Here is a 26,123-nt window from a genome sequence, read left to right on the forward strand (position 1 = left end):
GTGGGCACCACGTGGCCCTGGGAAGCCACAGGACTGCTCCCAGAGCTGCCCTGGTACCACAGCACTTGCTCCAGCAGGTCTGGACCTGTCCCCTGAAAGCTCAGCACTGCAGCAAGGGCTGCTCCAGCTTCTCCAAATCCCAGCCCCTGAGCGTTTCCTGGCCATCCCCAGGGCAGGGTGGTGTTAATGGCCCCCATCACACCAGGAGAGGTGAATCCAGCCACTGCTGGGGGGTGTTTTAAGGAAATCTGAATGTAGCAGGGATGATTCATGAATATTAATAGTTTGTAAAACCTTGGTGATCACGTGGCTGCTTGTGAGATGCTGCTGGAAATATATGGGATGGAGACAGGGCATTGATTCCTTCCAGGATGAGGGGGGTCATCCAAACAGCTTTTAAATAATGGCTGTGAAGGAATTAAGACCAGTTTAATCCCACTAAATAATACTCCTAATGATAAACCATTAAAACCAAGTTGACTTTTAGATTCTTGCAATTGTATGAGACAAGGTGATTACACTCAACATCAGTATTGATAATCATTAAAATAGATTAAACTATCGACTGGGAAATAAGAAATGCTGGTTGACTCTGCAGAAGGGCTGGTTTGATTCCACAGCAGCAGTTCCTCCTGCTCCCTGGAACTTGTGCTGCTCCCTGGAGGTTCAGGTCCCAGGTCCTGTTCTTCACGAGCATCACGTGCCTCAAAATTAACAACTATTGAAACAGTATATTTTATATTTAAATGTCTTTGGAGGATGGGTTGCAAACTTAAGGAAGAAAGAATTTTGTCTGGCTTTCTGGTGGGCCACAGACTTGTACCCTCCCCTGCCTGGAGTCCCAAGCTGGAGAATGTCTGAACACAGGGAAATGACCTTTTATTTCCTTCAGCAGCAACCTGAACTTTCTCCTCCTAAAGGAAATCCTTGTAGATATGGCCCAAAGTGCCTGACCCACGGAAGGGCTCTGTTCTCCTGAGGAAGCTGAACACGTGGAGCTGCCCAAGCCACTTATGGGCCATGAGCAGAGCTCTGAGGGGGACCATAGGTGGGCCTGAGGTAGCCCCTAAACCCACCAGTCCACAGGGTTGGAATGAGATGGTCTTTAAGGTCCCTTCCAACCCGAAGTGCTCCGTGATTCTGTGATAATGGGAAGGACCAGAGGAAGCCCAGAAAGGGGGTGTAATGCTGGGGGAGAGGGGAGGGGACACCCCCTCATCAGAAGGGATCTTTTATTGCCAGAGGCAGCACTGCTCCCTGAGGGACTGGCCAGAACTCCAGAGCTTGATGGTAAAAATACCTTCCCCATCAAGGAGAGAAGGTGAGAGCGGACGATGCAGGAGAGCTCTGGGGCACGTTGGAGGCAGAATTGTTCAAAGAGGCTTCTTGGAAATGGAACATCCCCCTCCCTGGGAGCTCCCTGGGAGCCACCTTGTCCTCTGGCAGAGGATGCTGTGCCGGGGGTGCCCCGATGAAATGTGGCTGCAGCTCTGCCATGGGGATATTGAGCACTCACTTGTCTGTGCCTTCGATTGCAAAGGGCTTTGTAAAATTGATTACTGCTCTGGCTCGAGTTATTGTGTGACCCTGTAAATACCGAGCCAGGACGGGCATTTTATGATGTCTGACTTCCCTACAATATTTTTTTATTAAGTAAACGGTAATGGAAATATTGGGTTTTCATTCCTCGCTTGCTTCTTTCCCAACAATTGCCAGTAAATCAAAGTTGCAAAAAGCTGTCTCCCCCCCGTGCTGGCAGGGCTCACGGCAGCCCGGTGGTCACTCATCTGGGAGATGATATCCCCTCATTTCTGGGCACTCAGCAGACTCCAGTGCTGATGGATTGACACTCCCAGCTCTCAGAAGTGGTGCAGGGGAGCATTTGCAGCACAGAAATGCCCATATTTTAAGGCGAGGACTGGCGGCTGCGGCGACGCCAATTTGCTGAGGTACAAAAATGCCACGCTGAGAAAGCAAGGAAGTATTTCTTCCCCTCTTCTTCCAGCATCCAGGTTTGTCCCTGTTTGTCAGTGGGATGGTGCAGAAATCCCCTGTGAGCCCCTGGCCACGGGGCCAGCAGGGCCAGGCGTGGGCCACCTCTCCCATCACACATCTAAGAACCCCCAGCTGGATGGTTTGACACCTTCTGGGGCAGTTTGATATCTCCTGTGGGGATCTGATCCCTTCTGGGGAGGTTTGATTTAACCTGGGGCAGTTTGATCCCTTCTGCTGTGGTTTGATCCCTTCTGGGGCAGTTTGATCTTTTTGGGAGTGATTTGTTCCTTTTTGGGGTGACTTGANCCTGGGGCAGTTTGATCCCTTCTGCTGTGGTTTGATCCCTTCTGGGGCAGTTTGATCTTTTTGGGAGTGATTTGTTCCTTTTTGGGGTGACTTGATCCCTTCTGAGGCAGTGTGATATCTTCGGGAGTGATTTGTCCCTTTTTTGGGTGGTTTGATCCCTTCTGGGGCAGTTTGATCTCTTCTGGAGTGATTTGTCCCTTTTTTGGGTGGTTTGATCCCTCCTGGGGCAGTTTGATCTCTTCTGGAGTGATTTGTCCCTTTTTGGTGTGGTTTGATCCCTTCTGGGGCAGTTTGATCTCTTCTGGAGTGATTTGTCCCTTTTTTGGGTGGTTTGATCCCTCCTGGGGCAGTTTGATCCCTTCTGGCGTGGTTTGATCCCTTCTGGGGCACTTTGATCTCTTCTGGAGTAACTTGTCCCTTTTTGGGGTGGTTTGCTCCCTCCTGGGGCGGTGGGAGCCCCTCTTTTCCGTCCTGGCCGGGCATCGCCGCTGCTCCGTGGCCGGTCCGTTCCCTCCTCCGCACCCTCCGGGCCGTTCCCAGCAGATGGAGCAGTTGCTGTTCCAGCGCTGCCGAGCCGGGAAAGCCCAAACCCCGCGGGCTCCGAGGGGCTGCAGCCCCAGCCCCGGGAGGGACCCGCTGCTCTTGTCTTTACTCCCGGGTGTGAATCTGCCCCAGAGCCACGAGAACCAAAACCCAGCTCCTGTTCTTTTAGTCTTTCGCCTTTTTTTTTTTTTTTTTCCTGGCAGCCTCCACTTTCTGAGCACGGCCAAGATCTGTCCATGTTTTGCCCAACTTTGCTTTTTTGGCAAACTCCTCTCACCTGGTTTGCCCAAAGCGTCGAGCTGGTGATTACAATCAAGCAACGCTTAAGAGCAAAATGTGACCCAGCTCCGGACTGGGGGGGTCTTTCCCAGGTGGGAGCAAATGATGTGCTGCCCGCACAGCCGACACCTCTGCTCCCTGCCTGCGGCTGCTTTCCTGAGAACCAGCGGAGTTAGAACTTGGGAGGTTCCCATCTGAGCTGCTGGAGGTGAACCTTGGGCTCCAGGTACCCCCAAAAGCTGGCAGGCTCAGCCTGAGCTCCACGTGTTGCAGCTCTGGTGAAAAACAAACGTGTGATTTATTATCACACGCAGAATAATCCACTTTTACGTTGAGGGTAATATTATGTTACTTAGTCAGATCTCATTTGTTATTTATTGCTTTCTCTCCCTGCACAGCTGTGGATGCTTCACCCTCTCTCCTGGTTTTCCTGGTGGGGACCCATCAGTGCTCCCACCCGGGGGGCTGGAGGGACAGGATGGGGTGAAGTCTTTGCAAAGAAAACCAACATTTTTTTTGCCCGTTTGTGCCTAGAAACAGTAACTTCTGCAAAGGGTGAGCTGGGAGCAGCTGGACTGGCTGGCAGCAGGATGGGAGCCACGGCTTGTCCTGGGAGATGAAATGTTTGGATATTGAGCTGCTGCTGCTGCTGCAAAAGACCCCCCAAAAGGATGCTGTTGACCCCAAAACTCACTGTTGCCTGTGCAGGTAACTCTCCCATGCCTACCTGCTGCCTTTTCCTGGTGCTGCCACGGGAGAGGCAGGGCAGGCAAAGTCACTCACGGGCTCCTGCTCTGCTGCCTGGACACGAAAATACAGATTTAGGTGCTGCCAAAGTACAGATCTTGCTGCTCAGTGCAAGAAGAACCTGCAGCACAAGCACTTTTCTTGCCACCCTCCCTGCCCAGCAGCCTTCCAGAGCCCAAGGAGTATTTGGACATTACTCTTGGGCACATGGTGGGATTTTGGGGGTGACCTGTGCAGGGCCAGGAGTTGGACTTGATGATCCTGTTGATTATAACACATAATCCAGATGTCTCAGCCTTTAGAGCTGTCTTTCCTCCCAGTCTTCCCTGTGCCCACAGTTATCAGCTTAATTTCCCTAAGCACAACAGACACATTATTTTAGTTGTGTATTTGGATCCTGATACCACCACCAACAAATTTAACCCAACCCTGGAGGCTGCAGCACCACGTGAAGCTGCCTCAAGCACAAAGCTGGAGACAGGTTTTATTTTAATCCCTCTTTATCCAATATTCCATTTTATACTTAAAAGCAGGTGTATGATGGGGACATATTAAACGTTGACCTTCTCGCTCAACTCTCTGCTAATGTGATTTCTGGCGGAAAATCTGAATTCTTGTAACTTTATGTAAAAGTGCTGTCACAAACCCTGGCAAGTTTTCAGTGTGATGAGACCCTTGAAAAACAAAAAAAAGAGGAGGGGATTTTTGTTGTGTTGTAGTTACTGCTGTCTCCTGTGCAGGAGATCCTTAAGGCTCAGGAGCAGCTCTGCCCGTGTTCTGAGTGGCTGGGATGGCTCCTGCAGGGAAGGGAGCCCTGACAGTGATGGATAACTCTGCAACTTCTCAGCAGCTGCCTGGGCTCGTCCTGCCTTTGCTTTGTGTTTGTCTCTGGTTTTCACTTGGGACCACGCTCAGCTTTGTACATCCCCTGCCTGCCTCCCCCTGTTGCTTACAGACAAACACCTTTGGGTGAAGACCTGACTACCCCAGGACATCCCCTGTGCCCTGCTCCTGGCTGATACCACAGGGCTTCCCACTATCCCTTGTCCAGGACTTTTCCCCCCAGATCCAAGTTCTTTGTTTGTTTTTGCTTGAAATACTTTAATCAAATCTCTAATATAAAAAAGGCTTTCCTTGACAGCTCTGTTGCTTGTATAAACTCATTGATTTCCTTCAGGTGAGCCGGTGGTAGCCAGGAAATGAGTGTGTGCTCGGCAGGGAGGACTTCAGGGAGCTGGTTTGGTGTGTTTGAGGTCTTGGAGAGGGGACAGGTTTTGGCCATATTGCCTGAGTAATAAACCAGTTATAGACATGGGAAATGGCCTGGGAGACTTTGAGAAATCATCTTCATTTAAAAGGAATTGGTGAGGCTTTAAAAAGGAAAGAAGAGAAAGACGTGGGAAGAGGATTGATGGGAAGTGGAGTGAAGGTGCTGAGACAGAAGGTGTTACCCTTGAGGTCATCCTTGAAGTTGTTCTGTGGTTGTCCTTGAAATTGTCCTGTGGTTATCCTTGAGGTTGTTCTTGGGGTTGTCCCAAGGTTATCCTTGAGGTTGTTCTTTAGTTATCCATGAGGTTGTCTCTGAGGTTATCCTTGAGGTTGTCCTGGCTGGATCTGCACCTGGGGGAAGCCCAGCAGGGGTGTCCCCTGGGTGTCCCCCCGACCCTTCCTCATCCTGTGGTCAGGGTTCACCCTCCACTGACCAACCCCCTCAGCAGAGCCATCAGGAAAATACCTGATGCCAGTTCTTCTGTCCCACAAAGGGCAGGTATTTCAGGGCAAGCCCACCTCTAATTAATAGCAGGATTTGTTTAAAGGAATCAATGTCTGTCCTTGACCTCAAGGCACAATTGAAGCTATTACTGTATCACCAGACCTGAAATGAGCTGTGATACATGAGAGGCAAACCACTGATATCGAACCCAGCAACACAGAGGAGAATCTGTTATTCCATCCAAGGAAAGCTGTGTGGTTGTCTTTAAATACTCCAACTGCCAAAGGCTGCAAGGGAGGACTTTTCCATGGCTAATTTACTGAGGAGTGTGGTGGAGGCTGGGGCAGGGCACAGCATCTCCCTCAGGCAAAAGAAGTTGTTTTGGAGTGAGGAGCTCTGCTGGGGGTGATGAAGGTAATTCACTCACTGGGTGCTGGAAATAGTGGCTGCAGGAGTATAAGAAATAAATCTCAGATATAAATGTGAGAGGGAAAGGTAAAAGTGAGGTAGAAGATGCAGCGAAGGTCTGCAGTCCCACCCTGGGGCCTGTGGTGGTGTCACCCCTGTCAGGCAGGGCAGGGGATGTGCCCAAGGCACAATGATCAGTGAAAAAGCAGAGGGTTGGACCTCAACATCCATCAGAGGTTCATTTAGGTTGGAAAAGCCCTCTGAGACCTTTGAGCCCAACGATTCCCCCAGCACTGCCAAGGCCATCACCAACCCGTGTCCCCAGGTGCCACATCCACATGGCTTTTGAACACTTCCCAGCCAGTGCAGCCAGGGTTCAGGGAATGCCTCCAGTGGGAGCAGCAAACCCGGAGCTGGGAGAACTGGCTGCAGGCTTGGCCTCCCAACGTACTGCTAATTAGCGGCAAGTTTAAAAGTCTCCTGGAGCACGTGGATAACCAAGATCTGGGAGTGAGACAGCACTGTCAATGATGCTTTTATGTTCAAAAAAGCCTGTGCTGTGCTGTGGGTCAATGAGGAGCTGGGAGGGGTGAGGGCTGGTCAATACTCATGGCCCAAGGTCTGCAGAAATCTCCATAATACAGCGCTGGGTTCTGCAGGGATGGGAATGCTGGGAGGAGGCAGCACCACCCCGGGCAGCCACGGGCTTGCTGCACCATAAACATCATCATTACAGGGGCATCTTTATGCTTTCCTGTTGTTCGTTTGAGAACAAAGAAAAACCACCCCAAAAAGCCAGGTATCAGGAAAAGAAGGAGCTCTGCTGGCACTGGCTGTGCCCTCGGTCAGGCTGGTTCCCTGTGGGTGGTTCCTTCAGTCACTGGCATCGTTTCCGTGGGTCTGTCCTGTATTCTTATGGGGTTGTCCTGGACTTTTTTTCCCCAGTTCTGCTTAAATTCTTTGTTTGTTTTAATGAATTCACTTCTATAATATAGAAAGACTTTTCTTGCCAGCTGTGCACTGCCTGTATGAACTCACATGTTTCATTAGGTAGCAAGGGGCACAGGGGCCGTTTCCCTCTCCATGCAAACCTTCCCTCCAGGAATGCTCTCCTGGCTCTGGCTGCTGCACAGCACGAGGGTTTTTCATTTCCAGTCCCAAAGGTAAAGTTGTTAGTGAATGCTTGATCATTCCTCTTTAGTCTAAATTAATTAAACGACACAGTATCTATTGTATGAAACAAATGGGGATCATTTCACAGGGTACAGTGTACACAGCGATTAGAACGTGTGATCTTCCCGGAGAAATATGGGAAAACAATGTCCTTTGCAGGAGCAGGGATGGCACTCCCCTCTCTGCCATACATCTCCCTGTTAGAGGGTAGTGCAGTGTAATCCCAGCCTTAATAACCAGCATGACAGATGTGGAATCCAGAGCGATGTAAAGCCTTGTAAGCACCAGCTGCACGTGGCCATCCTTCATCCAAAACATGTGGGAATCTCCAGCATTCCCGTGCCCCTGGCAGCAAACAAAAGCTGGTGGAAGTGCAGCCCATCAGCACATGAGCACCCAAACACTGCTCGTGTCTCCAGTCTGGGTTAAATCACGGCCCAACCACAGCCCCGGCTGTCCCCTCACCCCAAATTTATTATACATTCATTATAAAGCAAGTCTGGTTTGCTGAGGATTCCTCCCTGGCTGCCTCCCAGCCAGCACCACAGAATCATGGAATGGTTTGGCTCAGAAGGGAACTCAAAGCTCATCTCATCCCAACCCCCTGCCGTGCGCAGGGACACCTTCCACAGAGCAGGTTGCTCAGGAGCAACCTGTATCCTCTGAGTATTCCAGAAGAAAAGCATTTCCATTACTGACAGCCCACTCAGGAGCACTCTAAACATGCATTTACTGAAAATTCCCCTTTTTTTTACTGAAAATGCAGGCACCAGCCAGAGGAGAGGGGTGACGGAACCGAGGTTTGTCTTTGGAGCAATTACCAAATATTTAGAAAGTGTTGCTGAGGGAGGAGCATCAGCCCAAATTCATCATAAATCATTTTAAGTAATAAGACCCCAGTCAATAAAACACATAGAGGAGGAGGAGATTTGGAAATTCCTTTGGAAAAAATCCAGCTCCTCTCAGAATTATCCCCCAAGATGTTTCTACCTCTGGGGAGCAGCCCCAGGGGTGTGAGGGGTGCAGTGCCCAGAGATGTGCCCAGGACAGGATGCCCTGCACAACATGGAAGGAACAACTATTCAGTCCTTTTAAAAACAACCAAACAAAGGCATTTTTGGACTTTAGGACATTAAATTTCCAGCTTTTAGGAGAATGGTTGCTTCTCACTGGTGGTGCTGCTGTTGGGGTACGGTGCTCTCTGGGTCCCCTCATCTACAGGAGTTTGGGGTTCCTGGGTTCTGCTCAGGGTGGAAGGTGTGGGGAGAAGGATTTTGTTTGTGATAATTCTATTGATAATTTTGGGGTTTGCAAAATTTTTCAGCTCCTGATCACTCACACTGCTGGTATTTGCTTTCCAAAAGAGCAAACGAGGTTTGCTTTTCCCAGACACACAAAACTTGGGCTCCTGATGCTCCATACAAACCCTGTCCCAGCCAAGCTCTTCAGTTGCCCTGAAGGAAAACAGGAATCTGAATGGAATGTGGAAAAAGGGAAATCAAACAAAGAAATGAAAAGCCAAATTTTCGGGAGGGATGATAAGCACTGCTGCACACAATCCCCCCTTCCTGTGCTCCCTGTGTTCATATATTCTTGTTTTGACTCATCCTGTACCTCCAGCTGTGGCAGAAGCTTCTGAGAAAGCAGTTCAAATACGAATTTTATGTTAAAGTGGAGGAATCAACAGAATTATTCAAGTGGTGCAGAAACAGCCTCAGCAAAGCGAGTGTGTGCAGCATTCCAGCTATTGATGCATTATTCCCTGACAGCATTCCTCATCCTTTGAAACAGCTGAAATGCCTGATTTGGAATGCTCCAGTTTATATAAGAATATTAAATATGCAAAAGCTCTTCCAAATAATAGTTTTATTAGTCCCTGGTGGGCTCACACAGGGATTTGGCACGTTGCTCCCGCCGCGGGATCCGCTCCTGCTCCTGCAGCTCCCGGGTCCCCTCTCCCTGCAGCTCCCAAGCTGACCCTGTGCCCACATCACGGCTGGAAGGGCCACTTGGTGCCTCATTTGCATAAGAACTTCATTAACAGGTAATTAAGTGGCAGGAACTGATGGGCCCCAGAGCTCTGAGCAGGCAGGGCAGCACTGGATGGGCAGGATCCCACTGTGGAGCTTTTCGTGGGAGCAGTGACACTGTTCCATGTGTATTTTCTTCCAGTAATCTCTGTGATGCCCCAGAACTACATTGTGTAGGTTTTTTATCCGTCCTGCTTTTGATTAAGGAGGTTTTTGTGGAGTGCCTTGGCCACGCGTGTTTGGATGGGCTGGGAGGGGACTCTGGCCACGACCCAACAGGCAGGGTGACACCTGACACTGGGCTGGCATGGGGGCTCATTCCATCTTGGAATAAACCTAAAACCCCAAGATAAATTCCCAGGAATTCAGGGGCTGTGTGGGGCACACAGCCTTAATGGAGAAGTGGCTCTCCATCTGAGCTGACTCCAGGAATACAACCCCACCTTCAACCCTGGGACTGAGGCAGTGAGAACACCCCAAGCAAAGGAGTGTCCCCAGCACACCCCCATGTGGGATCAGCATTCCCACTGCCAGTTACAAAACCACCCTGAGCTGCCCCAACCCTCCCCCAGCCACTGGCACAGGGGACAGAAGGTGCTGCTGGTGCTGGGCATTGCTCTGTTGGCACAGGTTTGTGAAGTTTATAACTTTCTTTTTAGTTCTTAGCTTTGAATCAGGACACGATGCCTTGTGCTCCTCTGCCCAGCCCAGGGGCACTCGCTGGGAGTTCCCACATCTCCCACATCCCCTGGCTGGTGTCACACCACATTCCCAGGTCCAGCTCTGCCGTTGGAGACGGGCCCGGAGCTGGTATTTGGAGCTACTCAGTATTCAGTGGCACCACTTTTCTAATGCACATGGATTTAATTCATTTCTGATTGATCCCATAATTACAAAATTTGTTTAAAGCTGTTATATTATCTCCTTATTTGACACAATATGGCACAATTTTGTTATAGTATTGAAAACCAAATAAGACAACTGCAGCTGGTAGCATTTCAAAGAGCTCTTCCCTTTAAGATGAAATCAATCCTGTTTCAAGTTTATTCCCTTGCTTTAGGATTGAGGCTCTAGGGGTGTATTTTGCTGAAAAATGTCTTTTTGATTTTTCAGAAATTCTTTAGATTAATATGCAGCTGTCATTGCAAGGCAAATCCAGCCCTGCTTTCATGTGCCTGCTCTCTCCCCGGGCTGTGGGGAGTGCCCACCCCTGCCGGGAGCCACCGGGAGCCCACGGGCGGCACCGGGAACGGCCCCTGGACCCCTCTGCTCCCTCGCCCCCTGCCCAGCCCTGCCCAGATCACACCCACCACCCATTTTTAGGGTGGCAGGGTTAAAGCACAGCCCCGTGACAATACAGAGAGTTTTTGGTCCTTTGTGTGTCCCCTGGTGAGTCTTTTGAAAAGTTGTTTAACTTGCAGATCATGTCGGGTAAACTTTCCACCGGGAGGCTTTGGAGCAAACAGGCGCTGGGGCCGTCAGTGGAGTCTAAATATTTATATCAGTATTTAACCACTTGTTCTTTCAGTGCCATCAGTCACAGAGTCACAGGTTGGGTTGGGTTGGAAGGGACCTTAAGGATCACCTCATCCCACCCCTGCCATGGGCAGGGACACCTCCCACTAGCCCAGGTTGCTCCAAGCCCCGTCCAACCTGGCCTTGGACACTTCCAGGGATCCAGGGGCAGCCACAGCTTCTCTGGGTAACCTGTGCCAGGGCCTCCCCACCCTCACAGGGTGAAATTTCTTCCCAACATCCCATCTTACCCTGCCCTCTGTCACTGGGAAGCCATTCCCCCTTCTCATACACGTGCTCTGTAGAGACCCCACTTCAATTATGGGACATCTCTGCTACTCACGAAGGAGTTTTCCCATTTTCTCTCTCCATTTCATCACTGCAGAGTCCTCTGGGCTGCTGAGGATGGGGATTATCTCAGCCCAGCATGGACCTGCCCAGGCTTTGCCAGGGTGGGTAGAGGAGACCCTGGGTGACGCTGGAGCTCCTGCTTTGCAGAAACCACTGCGACTGTTCTCGACACGTTGTCAGAAAAAAAAGGCAAAAAGTTCTCTTTTTATTATTTTTTTCTTATCCAGCTAAGTAAGAAGAAAGAAGGAGCAGGAAGAAAGGAGGAAAAGGGTTTCTCAAGTGCTGCCGAGGACTCCTGAGCCTCCCAGCCCCGCCGTGTTGCTGTGCTGGAGCCCAGCCCGGGCAGGTGAGGCAGGCGCGGAGCGGCGGGACGGCCGCGCTCTGGGAGGGGAGCGGTGCCGGTTTGGGGGGGTTGTGGAGGCTTTAAAGATCCCGAGTCTCTGTGCAGGGACAGGAACAGTCTATTTGCTTGAATCTCGCTTCACAGAGAGCCCCGTTCTCCCCTGGCATCTTCAAACGCGGCGCTGGCGCAGCGATTGAAGCGGCGGCTCTCGGAGCCTCGGCCGGCGCGTCCTGCGGGGACGGGACGGGCCGCAGATGAAATGTGCTTAGAAGCCTCTCCTGCCGCTGCCTCCCACCATCGATCTCTTTAAAAACAGGATTTCTCTGCTTTCCCTCTTCCCCAAACCCGGCCGTGGCTTGTGCAGGGGCTCGGGGAGCTGGGGGGGGCTCCCGGGCCAGGCTCCCCCAGCCTGCCCACGGGTGTTGGGGGTGCTGGGACTGCTGGGGGTGCTGGAGGCACTGAGGGTTCTGGGGTGCTGAGGGTGCTGGAGGTATTAGGATGCTGAGGGTACTGAGGTGCTGGAGGTGTTGAGGATACTGGGGTTACTGGGGTGCTGGAGGTGCTGGGGGTATTGGGATGCGGAGGGTGCTGGGGTTGCTGAGGGTGCTCCAAGTGCTGAGGGCACTGGGGTGCTGCAGGTTCCGGGGGTGCTGAGGCCACTGGGGACACTGGAGGTACTGGGGAACTGTAGGTACTGGGGACACTGGAGGTACTGGGGAACTGTAGGTACTGTTGAACTGGAGGTACTGGGGAACTGTAGGTACTGTTGAACTGTAGGTACTGGGGAACTGTAGGTACTGGGGACACTGGAGGTACTGGGGAACTGGAGGTACTTGGGTGCTGGGGGTGCTGAGCGTGCTGGGGGAGCAGCAGCACAGGGTGTGCAGACACGGGTCTCAGCCCAAGTCCTTCCTCCTCCCTGCCCATCACCTGCAGTCAAGGTCCCACGGGGGGGGTGGTTCCCACGCGTGTCCAGGCGAGGGTTTTCCAGGATCCCGGTGCTGAGCAGCTCCAGCCTGAGCTCAGCCTCCCCCTCCGGAGGCTACTGCCCCGGGACACGACCCTTCGGAGCTCGGCTCACCCCGGAGCCGCCCTCGGACCTGCCCCTCGCAGGCAGGGATGCAAATGAACGGGTTTGGAGCTTGTTGGATAAATACAATGTTTGTTCTTCCTAATGGATTTCAGCAAGATATGGTAAATATGAACTCCCAGGTGGGGCAAATGCATAATTCATGAGCAGGCTCAGCCTGCTCTGCCTCACTCCTGATTAACATGTGCTGGCTTTGGCTGGGGGAGAGTTAATTTTCCTCACAGTGGCTGGGATGGGGCTGTGGTTTGGATTTGTGCTGGGAACAGGGCTGGTAACCAGGGATGTTGTTACTGCTGAGCAGGACTCACACAGAATCAAGGGCTTTTCTGCTCCTCACCCCACCAGTGAGGAGCTGGGGGTGTACAAACAGTTGGGGACACACAACCAGGACATCTGGCCCCAGGTGACCCCAGGGATATAATTTGCTCGCTCCCCAAACCCCTGCAAAGGAGTTAAGGGCGAATCTGAAGACCTCAGGTGAGCGGTCAAGCTGGGACCAGCTTTGATACCATTTCTGGGGAAAAAGATGGCTTTCAGTAACTAATTAATCCTCTCCCCTCTTGTCTGCACACCCCTCTCTGCATCAGCTTCCCTGTGCAAACCAGCCTGCCCCAAATAACTCCCTGCTTCTCCGCTTATCTTCCCAAATCCCAGTTATTAATAAGTGTGGGCTTAGGAAAGGGTTAAGAGGTGAAAACCTCCTGCATCGATCCTTAGACGTGTCATTTAACCCAATTAATTCCAGCCGAGTAAATAGGGTTTAAATTTCTGCTTAAGTGATTTGATACATACAGGCCTTCACCTCCTTCCCCTTAATTAGATGTCAGTCCACGAACACGGAACGCCGGCGTTTGACGCCACGGCAAAAACTGCCCCCAGAAGTGATTAGAGCCTCTCTCCAGCACTCAACCCATGCAGGAAACCTGTCTTCCAGAATACTGGCCTTCTCTTTCTCCCTGGGCATAAATTAACCTGCTGCCCACATCCCAGCAGCCCCCTGTGACCACAGAGGGTGACGCCGTCGCCTTTGGTGGCCACGTCTCAACGGAGCTGCTCCATCACCAACCTCGTGCTGAAACTGGATTTAAGCCCAAGACCAAGAAGTCAAGGCTGGTGCACTGACTTACCACTTCTCAATTTTTTTTCCCTCCCTTGAAGTTGTCTTTGCCTTTGCGGTGGTGTGGTGACAGCACAACCAAAAGCCATCTTCCCATATGAAAGGAGTGACATTCAGCGATGCAATTTAAGACCTGGGTAAGTCAGATGTTAAACACCTTGGGGGTATAATCTCCTTTTAATGTGAGCACAACTCCCATTAACATTAATAGGGGGTTGTACTGCGGCTTCAAAAGGAGAATGTGCACCTAAAAGTGCAAATTAGCACTTACAAACTCTATTGATAAATTATTAAAGCTCATCATTAAAGCATAGCCACTCCCCCAGATCATTAGAGCAGGTCCAAACCAGCACAGGGGCATGCGCAGAGCTCCCTCATTAAACCGGGACTAAAATGCCATTTAGTCCCCAAAATGAAACCAGTGTAAATATTGGCTCATCAGCCCCAGCTCCACGCACAATTTGGAGTTTGGAGAGCTTGAACTTCTCTTCTTCAAATGCAAATGAGCACCAGGAGGTGCTTTTAATGCAGGTCACCGCTCAGAAATCGGTGTTTAAAAGGTAAATGAAAGCCCAAACCCCCAAACATCAGGGACCACCTGCCACCAGAGCTCTTTGTTGTTGTTTGTGTGGTCCCACGACTGTGATAAACCAGCACCTCCCTCCTCTGGGTTCAGGCCTGAATTGCCAGGTCTGCCACAACCCATTTTCCTCTGATTACTTGCTCCAGTGAGGATCATGGGTGGCACTATAGGATCATGGGTGACACCAGGATCATGGGTGACACCACAGGATCACAGAGTCCCAGACTGGTTTGGGTTGGAAGGACCTTAAATCTCGTCCAGTCCCACCCCCTGCCATGGGCAGGGACACCTTCCATAGACCAGGTTGCTCCAAGCTGGCCTTGGACACTTCCAGGGATGGGGAGCCTACAATGGGGAAGGAAGAATGCAGTGCACACCTGGAGCACTGGGACTGGGCAACTATTCCCACTTCCAGCACTAACCCCAATCTCCAACAACAAGAGAAAGGAAAGCAGGACCAAGAAACAATCCCAGTCCTTCCAAACTGTTCCTGTGGCACCCAGATCCTCGGACCTGCCCCGGAAGGTCCTGTCAGCCCGTTCCCTGTGGCTCTTCAATTATTCACTGTCTCTGCCATCTCATCCACATTAATTCCTCCCTTCCAGGACACTCTGTATCTCTGGGATATTGCCCTTTAACTCTCCCTTTTGTCACATTAACCAGACCTGGGTGTCTCCAGCTTTCTTCATAATTCATGGCCCAGAGCAGAGACGTTTTTTGGTTGCCCCCCACAGCCCCTACAACCCCAGTGATGTCTCCTGTTCCACAGGGGGAGCAGAATTGTCAGCACCAGTCTCAGTCAATCTCTCCAAACTGGATATTTATAGGATTACAATCACCCTATAACTCGGGGAGGGGGTTCAATAGGACATTGTCATCCTTTCCTGAGAGGGATTTACTCACCCTGTGATGATTTTTAATGCACTAAAATAGTATTTCCTCCTGTGCTTCAATATTCAGATTGACATAGTTTGTAGTAACCCGGTGACCAACATTCCTAATTTATAGGAAATGTCTTCAATTTATATCCCTAATTTATAGGATACTGTCTTCACCCTTCCAGGGATATTTTTTTTTTAATATTCAAAACATGGGTTATTTTTTCATCAAGGTTACCTTGCACAGTGTTGTAACCACTATCCTTAAACAAACCCCAAACACTAAATCCATTCCTGGAGCCATTAATCAAATTATTTTTGAAAATAAGAGTTATATTAATGTAGCTGCACAAGGAGTAAAGTCAAGAAAGCAGCACCTCAGCAGTGATCCCGAGTTTGAAGTGATGCCAGCTCTTTCTGCTGTTGTGAACTTTGCAGCAGGTGAAGTGAGTGCAAGGAGTCCCAATTTCTGGAGCTAAATAAATGTACAAGTTCAACTGAGGAGGTTAAAACAGATCAGAAAAAGTGTCCTTTATTCCTACGAAGAAAAGCTGTAAAAATAAATATACAAATTCAGTGGAGCAGGTTAAAACAGGTTATAAAAAAGTGGCCTTCATTCTTGTGAACTAAAATTGTAAAAGGATAAAAAAGGTGTCCAGGAGGTCTTCTAGAATTCAAATAAAAATTAAGCACATTTTGGTTTTCAGACTAGTTTAGCTAAAAAAACCCAGTCTTGTGAGTATGGGGCAGCTGGACCCTGGTTCTGGAAGGTCTGGAGGTGGCAGCTGCAGGTGAGCTGTGGTTCTGCACATAAAACACGAGGCAGGATGAGCTGGGAACAGGAGAGGCAGAGAGAGATGAAGGGCAGAGTGACACCTCCAGTGATGGCCTATAATGAATTTTTAAAAGTTTTCCAACCAAGAGCAATAAAGGTCAGCTCCCTTCCCCTGAATTCAGCTAATACTTTATTAAACCTGATTGAGATGACATGAATACAGCAAAAGAGACAAGTCTGTCTGTGCTTGGCTGCTGCTGGAATCAGGCTTGTCAAATCTCTCATCCTGCTCTCCCCTCATACTCGGTTTGCAGCTTTTGGCATTGCCTCTAAAAATGTGCATTTGTGTGATGGCAGCTTAAACAAGCAGAACCAGGGGGTGGTTAAACAACCTGTGACCTGTCCTTCGCATCTCCTGGAGGATTTGGTTCACCCCAGCCCCTGCCTTGCACCCAATCCTGACTGGTATCTGCTTCCCAGCCCACAAATCCATAACCTGTTGCCAAAGAGCAGCTCCCTGAGTTGCACTGTGCTGGAAAACACGTGGAATGCCACCTCCACCAGCTTCTGCCAGCAGAAAGCTGGGACAAACCCCAGGAACTGAGCCTTTTCTCCTTGGCCTTCCCTGGGTCTGTCTGGGGACACTCAGAGAGGGAAACCAGGGAAGGGGTTGGGGCACCGTCAGCTGGTGGCTGGTTTGGGTGCTGCTGTGATGGTACTTTTCAGGAAAGTTGAAAATATGGACTTTTGGGCTTGGGGTTTAGCAAATTCAGCTCAGAGTGGGAGGCTCCAGGTGAAGCCCCTGACCAGGGACCTCTCCAGCAGCCACTGGTGCCCACACCAACTCCCCTCAGGAACCCAGGCAGCCTCATCCCCATCAAATGAATTCCAATTATTCCACACATTACACTGAAAACACTCTTTCCTTTTTAAAAATAATTATCCTGAGAAAACACGTTTTATCTCTCTAATAAGAAATCATTAATTAGAAGATGTTGACCCGATGAGCTGTGATAGTTGGGTGGATGATGAACACTGCCTTTAATCAGACCTTTTACAAGCTAGTGGATGTTAACTTGTGGCTGTTAATTATTCACACCTTCAAGTATTCCAGTGGCTGGAATATTTCATGAATGCCCTTCCTTTTCTTTAATAGCGATGTTGGATTTTATGAGCCAGGAATTGCACTTATTAATTTACAGGCATTTTGCACTTCCATGCCAGTCATTTAGCATTAACTCTGTGTTTAAAAATAATAAATGACCCCTGACTCTCTATTGTCTGTCCTAATTAGCATATTGTCTTTTAAAGAGGAAAGCATGTTTTCTCTTCATTAACAGTAATATTACCTCGCAAGACAATCAGGAGGTCCGTGATCCAGAAGCTGCCGTGGACGCCAAATTACCTCCTCTAGCAGGACAAAATCAATTAACACCACCAGGGATGTCATTATTGTCACATTATGTCACGGGATATACTCCAGGGTAAATAAATGATTTGTGGAATTTTTAATGCCGCCGCTGGAAACCCGAAGTGGAGCCACAGGGGTGGTGGGACCGGCGGGGCCGGAGGGTCCCCGAGCCACACGGCTCTGCCCCTCCCCGGGGGCCAAACTGCTCCTGGGGGGAAAAGGAGGGGGAAAAGGTGGGTTGAGCGTGGGTTGGTGGCACTCACGTCCCGCCAACCTTCAGGGAGCATCACCCAAAGTCACTTGGCACCGCACAGACTGGGCCAGTGCCGCGGTTGGGCAGAGGGGAGGGGGCACAGAGAGGGCTCAGGGGAGAGAGAGAGAGATCGTTCTGTAACCAATTTTCCTGCCAGAACTCCGGCCGTGTGTTTGCTGCTCCTTCAGGCACCTCCAGGCTGGGCCTTGGCAGAGCTTCCCCCCTCACACAACACCCAGCAAACGCCGTTTGCAAAAGTGTCCCCAACTTCTGTATTTTGCCCTGTGTCGGGGGTATTTAATTAAGTCTGCTCTGTCTGACACGATCTGATGTCATTGTACAAGGAGATGTTCTTTGTTAGCAGCGCGCTTAGTTTCAGGCTCCTCTGTGTATTTGAAACCATGGTAACAGAAGAGTAAGCTAAAGCCAATGAGATAATGAGATATTCTCATTGTAATTGTGTTTCATGAGGGCACACGCTCCCATGGGTGGGATCCGACTGCCTTACAACTGCTCACAGAATTTAAGGAACAGGCACATATCAGGGCGCTGGTGTTTTCCACAACAGCCACGACAACACTCCCCACGCCGCCTTTGCTGCTTCCAGCGCGTCCCAGCGTGTCCTGGGCGTTTGTGTCTCAGGAAATAACGCTGCCAGTAATGACCAGTGTTTTTTAAACCCTCAGAACTTCAAGGAACTTCAGGTTTGAAAGGCATTAACGAGGCTGCCAGGCGCTGGTTTGCATGATAATTGCGCTGGGAGCTGGAGGGGAGGGATGCAGGCAGGGGGAGAGGGATGGGGCTGGAACTGCCACAGCCCCCGGTCATTGGGGTGACCAGGGAAGAGCCCCTGTGGAACACAGCCCACGGGGTTCATCCTCCTGCTCCCTGGGAGCCAAATCCAAAAGTTCAGTCATCATTTTAATTCTAAAACTTTCTGGAGGCTCTGAGGAAGGGAGAGGAAACCAAACCACCCAGGAGGTGGGTTTTGGAGAGCCCTTGGTGAGGTTTGATTTTGCTCCCAGGTGAAGAGGGGCCGGGGAGGCCACGCCCTGAGCACTGTACACATCACAGGTATGTTGAGTGGCACACAAAAGAGAAACAGGAAATGTAATTTGGGGAATGGAGTGAAACAGATCTGCTCCAGGCCTTAATTGTCTTCACTCTGTAATTGTCTCTGTCCTGTGTAACTCCCAGCAAATGCACAATTGTGACTCTTTTCCCCAGAGCACCTCAGCGTAGGGCAGGACCATTTGGGATGGTGAGGATGCACCCATGGAATATGGGATGGTCTCCTGACAACAGTCACAAAATATCAGGGAAAATCCATTTTTCCTGGAGCAGGAATAGCGAGGGAGTCCCCGGGAGCAGTGGTGGGGTGATGGATCCTTGTCCTGCCTCGGCAGAGCCTGGAGCTGCTCCAGCACCCAGGGCAGGCACAGGCAGGGGAGCAGGCACAACGTGCTCCACACTGGAGTCAGGGATGATTTTTATTAATGTTATTATTACTGTTACTTCAAAGAGGACACTTCTGATGTGGGGACAGCTGACAAGATAAATTATATCTGTTGTCAGCTGCATGTATAGACCTTTGTGAGATTTTAATTAAAACCAGGCTCCTTGTCAGCCCCTTGTGCATCTTCACCAGGGCTGGGGCCGCCAGCACTGGCACCCACACGGCCACCACACCATTCCAGCTCCTTCCCACACCACAGGGATTTTGGGTTTATCTCCTGCACATCAAGAGTTAGTGCCTGTATTTGTTTGGGGTGAAACAAGACCATGAAATGCAATATTTTAGACCTGATGGGCACCACTTCTGGGAGCATTTCCCATTAAAGGTGCCTGAAAATCCTCACCAAAATGGACATAATCAGACATAAAGCTCATCCAGTCCCACCCCCTGTTGTGGGCAGGGACACCTTTCACTAGATCAGGTTGTTCCAAGCCCTGTCCAGCCTGGCCTTGGATTTTGTTGATCCCACATTAACCCCTGTGTGACACTGCAAGGACTTTGTAGATTCATTGATTTAAGCATGCCCAGGGTAACCAATACCCCATCAGGGGTTTTACCCTTCCATGGTAAGAGTCTCCTGCTCCTTAATCACTTCACAAGCCCAAAACCCCAGAAACTGCCCCCAAATGCCCAAAGCAGAGCTGAGAAAGAGTTCAATTCACCTTCACAGCACCACAGTTACTCATCTCAGCAATTTTCCCCCCCAGTTTGTTGTTAGAGCAGCGGGTCCCAGTTCAGCCCTTGTAAAATAAATCTGTTATCAGAGCTTGTGTGTAATTACTGCTAAATGCATGTGGTTTATTTCCAATATCAGCATCCACATTAGGCACCAAAACCACTTCAGATGCAGCTATAACTGTCATTATGGCTCTGTCATTTACTGACTCCAAGCAACAAATATTTAATGTGACAGTGACACTAAAACACGGCTCAGCCTGTCCTGTAATCTGCATTTCCACGATGCCACGAGGAGCTGCACACACTGACTGGGATGCAGCTTGTCTGCCCTGGGAAACCTTTGCTGCTGAGACGGGGGGAGCCAAGGCCTCCAGCAAGGGGAGGACAAATATTTTTGGCTACTCATGTAAATAAACTGCTGGGATTAGCCTGGATTTCAGTGGAAAGGCTCACGAGTCCAGATGCTTTCGTAGGTGTGCACAACACCAGCTCCTGTGATAACTAAAATTTATAGAGCATCTCTCATGAAGGGGCTTCTTTTCTGGGGGCACCAGAGCACCTGGATTTTCATAGCACTCCTTGGCTTTGGGGATGCCCACAGGTGACTCCTGGCACCAGGGGAGGGGCCACACCAAGCCCCAGCTCCATGGTTCCATCCCTCCTGGCCCAGTGCCAGGACAGGTCAGGTCCTGCTCCTGGAGAGACCACGAACTGCCCTGGAAGTGGACACGGCCTTTGGGACGGGCTCCTGTGCAACCCATAAAGTTTATGGGGCTTGCAAGGTTTCAGGAGTTCTAGGGGGTTTTATGAGCTTGGGTGTAAGTTCCTCCAAACTTCAAAGGTACCTGCAGGAGGCTGAGGCTGGGACACGTTCAGAGCATTTCCTGGATCAGCTCCTGCCCCCTGGCAGCGCTGAGCAGTGACTGCACACCACTGCCACCACCCTGAGCCCGCGCTGGCCATCTGTCACTGCTGTCCCCACCTCCCCCGGGGCAGGGGGGAGTATCCTCCAGCCCTGAGGTGACATGGAGCATCTCCTCCTCCCCAGGACTGAAGGGGTGTGCGAAGCACCCGGAGATGCGGAGCGGTGGACGGAGGGGATGTGGTTTGCTGTGGTGAAAATCATCCCCAAATTAATTTTATTGGTGTGTTTTGGAAAGCTTGATAGCAGCACCGTGGAGGAGGAGTGCTGAAATGACCCACAGCTTGGGCAGCTGGGGGGGCATAAATGTTTCTTCAGCAGAGAAGCTGAAGCAGAAGGACCCTCTGTGGGTGTGGGGCTGGGATGGTCGGTCCTGCCCTCTGAACCACCCACATCCACCACCCTCCATCAAACCCCAGGCCCTCCCACGTGTGCAGATGCACCAAAGAGGAAGGTTATTTTAGAAGCTGTTCAACTCTGCCCAGAAAGAAACACGACCCAACTGCAACTGCAACCCCTTCTTTCTCCTTCCCTAACGTACCCATGCACAGAACAAATTGCCAAGAGCCTCCTCGCAGAATTTACTGCAGAAAAAGCTCTTTGACAGCCTTGTACAGGAAATCGGAGTTGTGTCGTGGCTTTTTTTAATTTAAGCAATACACACAAATCAAGCGTATTTATTAAATCAATGTATAGTCATTTTTACAAGGAAGTGTAATTTAAAAACAGACATAAAAGATTTCTGAAGTAACGATACACATCTCTCTTGGACAAATGTTATTTCAGGGATTTATGATAATCCCTTTTCTGAAAGAAAAACGGAGCTAATTGAAACAAACTTTGTACTTTCTATTAATGCCATTCAAACACAGCCTGTGCTGCCAGTTATAAAGTGACACTGAAAGCTGATGCTGTTCTCAACAACACCACGGCTTCTCAGTTTTATGTACTTTTTAATTTCCTCTGTGGAAAATCTGTTCTTCATAAAAGGGCTGCTAAAAAAATGTGGAAAAAGTTGATTCATTCCATATTTACATTCTTGCTGGTACCTGGAAATGAACCAATTACCAACATGAGCCAAAAGAGAAGTTAGAAAAGTCATTTTGAAAAGTCATCTTCCGACAGGCTCCGCTTCAGAAGTGCCCTGGGAAAGTTCTGCTCTGATGGCAAACACCTTTCATCCTAATAGGATTTGGATCCTCAGCCCCTCACTTGTGCAACTCGTCCGTGCCACCACTCCAGACCCTCCTGAGCTGGGGGTGGCTCTGGGGAGGGGCCTGGACTCGTATCCCAAACCCAAACTCACACTGGAACTGGAAATTCAACTTGAACTGGAACCTGAACATGTTCTCAAACCAAAACCTGAACGTGAACTCAAATCCAAACCCAAATCCCAAACCAAGCCCGAACCTGAACCTGAACACAACCCAGCCCTGAGTCCAAACCACAGCCAACCTCAAAAATAAATTCAACCCAGATCCAAACCTGAACCTGAGCCCTACCCAAACCAAAACCCAACCCCAACCCCAACCCAATCTCAAGCCAACCCCAACCCAACACAATTGAACTCCTCCCCAAACCCAAACCCCAAACCAAACTTTAACCCAACCCAAATCTCATCTCAAACCCCAACATCTCAGCCCAGCACATCAGGGCAGGGCTGCTGTGGCTGCAGGAGAATGCACTTCCATCTAACCCTCAGCACCACCTGTACTAGTTTCACTCACAAAGAAGAAACCCCAACAATTTAATTCCCCAAAAGAGCACACAGAAGAGGCTTGCTTGGTTTAGACCCGACTTTTGGTGTCGCTGACAGCCACCCTGTTGAAGGAGTCTCTGGGTTATGGTCACTTTTCCCAGTTCCACCACGACAGCTGCCAGAGGTGCCTCACCCACCCTCCAGCTGTGGCTGCTGCCACCTCCAGCCTGAGCAGCTCTTCCCTCTTTCCCTCAAAGTTTCACACAAGCAGATGCAGCTTGCTAAGAAAACCCCTCCTCTCTGGAGGGGGTGTTATTTGTATCTTCTGTGTCTCCAGTTTGTTACTCAGTTTTGCAGGAATACCCTTTTTTCCCTGGGACTGGGTTTAATAAAGCCTTGCAGTGGTGTCTGTGCCGTGTGGTCGCCCTCGAGGTCCCTCGCTCGGGGCTTGTGCGGCTCCGGCGCCGCTGGGGCCGGACAAGGGTTTATTAAATTCTGGTAGAGGAAGGAAAGTAGAAAGTTGAATTTCCAGCACTAATGTGAATTTTATTCTTTTGTTGGTTTTTTTTTGTTTCTGTTGTTTTTTGAGTCTCATTTCAGGCAGCAGTTTGATGGACAGGACGTGGTGCTGCAGCTCCTCGTTCCTGGAGTAAAGCTGGGATGTGGCACTGCCTTCCCCTGGAGAAAGGGAGAAACCTTGTCCCACTTCTTGCTTCACAGTCACGGGAGTGTGGATACCATGACCTGCCCAGTTTTGCCTCATGGACTCTGGTCCTCACACCCCACACCTGTAATCTCTGGTTGGGTTTATTTTGGCGAGGAATTAAACTCGCCATCACTGCCCGGCAGCCCCGTCGCTGCTTCCCTGCCACAGCAACATCTGGAGGATGCAGGGAGGATCAACCCCCCTCCTTGCACGTGTGGATAAAATACTTACAGAGAAGCTTCTCACATTCAGGAGAACTGGGAAAGGAAACATTTGATTTTCCTGAAGAGGGAGGGAAAGCCATTCCCCAGTCCTGCCCCTGCCCCGGCCACGGGGGCTTGTGGTCCCTCATCCAGCCCCTGGTGTGTGGCTTGGGGTGCAAACCCTGGCTCAGAGGCCCCTGGAGATCCCAAGATGCCCATCCAAAGGTGGCTCTGGGCAGGCAGGATTGATCCATTGATCCGGTACCCGATTCCCAGAGATCCCATCACAGCAGCTGCACAATAACCACGGTCACAGGAGATATACGAGCATTGATCTGACACTAATAATCTTCTGCACTTCCACAGGGCTTGTAGGGACTCTCAAGGCTTTCTGACCTTGCTGTTCACATCCATAGCCCTGAAATAGCCACTCCCATCCCTGGGAGCACCACAGACCTCGGGTTTTTAAAGCAGCAAAAATTAAAACTGCTTAATATGCAACAGGTTTCTCAGGCTCCCTGCCCCAAATCCTGTTTGTAAATCCAGCCCCTCGTGTTCCTCACAGCAAGCAGTGAATGGGGAAGTTGCTTTGTGGCCTCCAATTAAGTTAGGATTGATTTTATTTTATTTTTTTTCCTACAGGCAGACTGAAGAAATATCTCCAGTTGAAATTGCTTTAACCCCATTTTAAAGTATGCACATTTGTACTGGATTTAGCACATAGGCTGTTGGGGTTGCTATTTTAAATTAGCTTAAAAATCAATTGGAAAAAGCAACTTCCACGCACAGCTGCAGAAAACCGTGGGAGCTCCAGTATCTGCTCCAAGGACGCATCTGCAACTTCTTAAATATTACAGGAGGTTACATGAAACACTCAATGTGGAGGCTTTAAACTCACTCAGCTAAAATACACCACCATGGCATTCATTAAATATAATATATATCTATATATATCTGTCAGTGTTGGGTTAACGGATGGACTTGATGATATTAAAGGTCTTTCCCAACCTTAATGATTCTACAATTCTGTATTTATATATATATATATATATATATATATATATATATATATATATATAAAATCTATCATATAGATATCATATATATAATATATAATCCTCTTAATCTTTCTCCTTCTCCTTCCTTTCTTCCTTGTCTTCTTCTTCTTCTCCTTCTCTTCCTCCTTCTCCTTCTCCTTCTCCTCCTTCTCCTTCTCCTTCTCCTTCTCCTTCTCCTTCTCCTTCTCCTTCTCCCTCTTTCTATTAGTATTACTATTAGTATTAGTATTAGTATTAGTATTAGTATTAGTATTTTTTCATGTCCAGCCCTCCCGTTCCTCCTTCCCATCTCCTCCTGCCCATTTCCATCAACCAGACTCAGAGCACAGAATGTTTATGTGCCTTTTTTGGAGCTTTTCCTGCCTGGTCTTATCAAAGTTTGCAGGAGACAGGGCCCAGGTAATCCGTGGGCTAATATGGCCCTTTGGTAGTATTAGGGCTGACAGATGAGAAGCTCTAATATGTTTGCAAAATTTAATGGGAGGAGAAAAGCAAACTCTTGGCTGAGCGGGGAGAGCCACCGGCTCCGCCAGATGTGCAGCTTCTCCATCCCCCTTGGAATTCCCATCCTGGTGAGGGTGGAGGTTGGACGTGGGATTTACGTGCTGGCTTTTGTTTTCAGGTTGATTTATCTGTGCTGGGGCCGTGAGCTGAGCTCCTGCAGTGCCTGCTGGGTGCCAGTTGGATGGATGGCTGCTGGTATTTATTGTATTTGCTGCGGGGCCGCTGTTACACACTCGGATATAAAACCATTGACAGCAAATCAATGGGCTCCGTGTAAAATATCTTGACTATAAAGATTTTTCAGCTCTATCAGACGCACGGTGTGTTTGCTGTATCTCCAGGCTGTTCCCTTGACATGATCATTGTACTAATTGTCCGAGTATCTGATTTAATTTGCCGTGGGAGCCAGGAAGGGGCAACAATTTCTACTTGCTGGAGTCCAGGGAAAGAAAATTCTACGTGCATAGGCAACCACAGGATAGAATCCCTTCCACAAATTTGACAAGACCAATCCAACGCCCCCCAGGCTGCTCCCCTTTCTGCCCCTGTGCTCCCTGCGCACACCCGTGTTCCTGCGGCTGCTGCGGGAGCTTCACAGAAAACAGAACACCAGAAACTCTGTTTGGAAGGAAAGGACCTCTCAGAGAGCCCACAGGTGTTTTGTTCTTGGCCCAGGGATGTCCTTCAGCCTGTAAAGCTCCTTTTCACTGTGGAGTTTGAAAGCTCTTGCCCATGCCCAGCCCTTGGAGGTGCACATGTGTGTGGATATATCCTGGCATCAGCAGGAGCAGCTTTTAGGGAGCCGTGAGGGGGTGAGACGCTGCTTTCCCAAGCACATTCCTTGTTTAAACAAACCTTTGGAGCCAGGACACCACGTGTCCCGTTTCACCGGACACCGTGGGGCTGGAGCCCAGTTAATAGGAGGTTAATTGTGAAAGCAATGGCCTGTGATAAAAGAGGGAAGCGTTTCCCCCTCGGAGCAGCCCCGGGCTGGCCACTGACACCTCACCGCGCTGTTTGGATGGAAAGGAGCAGAACAATCCCAATATTTCAAACAGCACTCAGGCTGCTCTAATCGCCGCCTGCTAGACCTGCCTCTGGTCACTAATGCATTCAAACATTGCTAATGACACCGGGGGATGACAAGATAAGGCCGGGCTGGGAATGAATGACTCCACAAAGGCAACGTGGCAAAAGCAATTACAGACTCGCGCGGGCGTCTGGCCCCGCACGGGCGCCGACATCGGATCTCACGTCCCGCTCCAGCCCCCCCAGATAACCCCGTGTGTGGGGGGAGCCGGGGCTGCATCACCCCTCCAATTCAGC

General features: G+C 50.0%; 1 long non-coding RNA gene across 1 annotated transcript; it reads left to right on the top strand.

The window, feature by feature from the left end:
* The first annotated feature begins 3,671 nt into the window (after window positions 1–3,671).
* Window positions 3,672–11,394, top strand: LOC108505416. The gene is made up of 3 exons (XR_001877499.1): window positions 3,672–3,831; window positions 5,048–5,141; window positions 11,289–11,394. It is a non-coding gene; the product is annotated as an uncharacterized LOC108505416 (long non-coding RNA).
* Window positions 11,395–26,123: the final 14,729 nt, after the last annotated feature.

The sequence above is a fragment of the Lepidothrix coronata genome, unplaced genomic scaffold, assembly GCF_001604755.1.
Source record: "Lepidothrix coronata isolate B3197 unplaced genomic scaffold, Lepidothrix_coronata-1.0 Scaffold190, whole genome shotgun sequence".
In the NCBI taxonomy this organism is placed as follows: domain Eukaryota; kingdom Metazoa; phylum Chordata; class Aves; order Passeriformes; family Pipridae; genus Lepidothrix; species Lepidothrix coronata.